Here is a 2,848-nt window from a genome sequence, read left to right as displayed (position 1 = left end):
CGATCACCATGGTGGGTGTCGGGGTTGATGCATGGCCCTCGCTCTAGCCCTCACGCCCCCCGATGGCACTGGTGGGTATCCAGGGTTGCTGCCTGGACTGGGCCCCGCCCCTCCCGCCCTCAATTGATATTGTGGGGGTCCGCACTTGCTGTCTTGCCTGCGCCCTGGCCCTACAGCAATCCGATCGACTTTGTGATCTCTAGAAGCAGGCCAGCCAGCAACTCCTGCACCCCGCCTCGCGCTCTGCAATCGCCATGGCGATTGAGGGACACAGGCAATCCCGCCCTTCGATTGCCATGTTTGGGGTCCAGACTTGATGCCTGGATTGTGCTCCTGCCAGCCCACCTTCCCATCGCCATGGTGGGGATCCGGGGTTGCTGCCGGGCTTGTGCTCCGACCCTCCCGCACTTCCATCGCCATAGTGGGCATCTGGGGTTGCTGACTGGCTTTCGCTCCCCTCCTCCTCTAGATCAATATTGTGATCCCAGGAAGCAGGCCTGCAACACCGCGCTCCTTTCCTCTGATCGCCATGGCGATCGAGGGATGCTGGCCATCCCACCCTTCAATCGCCATGGTGAGGGTCCGGTGTTGATGTATGGCCTGCGCTCTTGCCCTCTCGCCCTCCAATGTCCATGGTGGGGGTCCGGGGTTGCTGCATAACCGGCGCCCCGGCCCTCCCGCCCTTTGATTGCCATGGTGGGGGTCCGGGGTTGTGTGGTGGATGCTTGGCCTGCGCCCCGGCCCTCCCGCCCTTTGATTGCCATGGTGGGGGTCCGGGGTTGATGAATGGCCTGCAACACCGCTCTCCCACCCAACAATCTCCATGGCGATCGAAGGACGCAGGCCATCCCACCTTCCATTGCCATGGTGAGGGTCCAGGGTCGCTGCCTGGCCGGCGTTCTGGCCCTCTCAACCTTCAATGTCCATGGCGGGGTTCTGAGGTAGCTACCTGGTCTATGCACTGGCCCTCCTGCCCTCAATCGCCATGGTTGGGGTTCGGGGATGCTGCCTAGCCTGCGCTCAGGCCCTCCAGCCCTCTGATCGCCATGGCGATCGCCGGAAGCACTCCAGCCAGCATCCAAGGCACCCAGGGTTCTCTGGTTGCTGCCTGGCCTGCAACACCGCCCTCCGTTCGCCATGGCGATCAACGTAGGCAGGCCCTCCTGCACTTCGGTTGCCAAGATGGGGTTGGGGGTTTATGCCTGGCCTTTGCTCTGGCCCACCCACCCTCAATTGCCATGGAGGTGGTCCGGGGTTGCTGCCTGTCCTGTCCCAGGCCCTCCCGCCATTTGATTGCCATGGTGGGGGTCCACGGTTGCTGCCTGTACTGCACCATGGCCCTCATGCCCTCGATCACCATGGTGAGGTTCCGTGGTTGCTGCCTGGCCTTCGCTCTGACCCTCCCGCCCTTCATTTGCCTCATGGGGGTCCGCGGTTGCTGCCTGGCCTGAGCCCCGGTCCTCCCTCCCTTCAATAGCCATGGTGGTGGTCTGAGGATTGATGCATGATCTGCGCTCCGGCCCTCCCGCCCTCCAATCGCCATGGCGATCTAGAGATGCAGGACCTCCCACTCTACCATTGCCATGGTCGGGGCCCGGGGTTGATGCATGGCCTGTGCCCCAGCCTTCCCACACTCCGATCGACATTGTGATCTCTAGAAGAAGGCCAGCCAGCAAACCCCTTACCTGGGGTCCAGGGTTTCTGCCTGGCCTGCTCCCTGGCTTTCCAGCCCTTCGATTGCTATGGTGGGGGTCCGGGCTTGATGTATGGCCGGCACTCTGGCCCTCCCGCCCTCCAATCGCAATGGCGATCTCCAGAAGCAGGCCAGCCAGCAACCCTGGCACCTGGAGTTCAGTGGTTGCTGCCTGGCCTGCAACATCACCCTCCCCCCCTCCGATCTCCATGGCGATTGATGGACGCAGGCCATCCCACCCTTCGATAGCCATGGTGGGGTTCTGCGGGTGCTGCCTGGCCTGCTCCCTGGCCGCCCGCCCTCAATCACCATCTGGGGGTCCGCGGTTGTAGCCTGTCCTGCGCCCAGGCCCTCCCGCACACCTATTGACATTGTGATCTCTGAAAGGCCAGCCAGCAACCCCCGTACCCGGAGGTCCGGGGTTGCTGCCTGGCCTGCGCTGCGGCCTTCCCGTCCTTCGATTGCCATGGTGGGGGTGCGGGCTTGATGCATGGCCTGCGCCCCAGCCCTCCGCTCTCAAATGTCCATGACGTGGGTTCGGGGTTACTGCCGGCCTGTAATCCGGACCTCCCTCCCTCAATTGCCATGGTCGAGTTCCGGGGTTGCTTCCTGGCCTACACCCCGGCCCTCCCGCCCTCCGATGCCCATGGTGGAGGTCCGGGGTTGCTGCCTGGCTTGCCCCCAGGCCTCCTTCCCTTTGATCGACAAAGTGAGGGTCCACGGTTGCTGCCTTGACTGCCTCCTGGCCACCCCACCCTCTGATGGCCATGGCGATAACCGGAAGCAGGCCAGCCAACAACCCTGACATCTGGGGTTCCGCAGTTGCTGCCTGTACTGTGCTCTGTCCCTCCTGCCCTCAATCACCATGGAGGGAGTCCAAGTTTGCTGCCTGGCCTCCGCTCTGGCCCTCTGGACCTCCTATCTGTTACAGAGCGAGTCCCTCAGAAACAGACCACCAACTCATAGATGGTTTGAGCAAGCAAGCGTTTATTGATTACAGATTCGAATCTGGGCCCCTGCCTGTAGCTGACACAGCAGCAGGCAATTGCCAGGTGAAGGGTGAAGGGCGGAGGGGCAGTCCCTCCTTTTATCACCCCTCCCAACCTAGGTTGATTTGTCCTTTTCCTATTGTTAGGCTACTGAACTAACAGCCCG

Source organism: Myotis davidii, unplaced genomic scaffold, assembly GCF_000327345.1.
Source record: "Myotis davidii unplaced genomic scaffold, ASM32734v1 scaffold2215, whole genome shotgun sequence".
In the NCBI taxonomy this organism is placed as follows: Eukaryota; Metazoa; Chordata; class Mammalia; order Chiroptera; family Vespertilionidae; genus Myotis; species Myotis davidii.
This window is presented reverse-complemented; position numbering follows the sequence as displayed.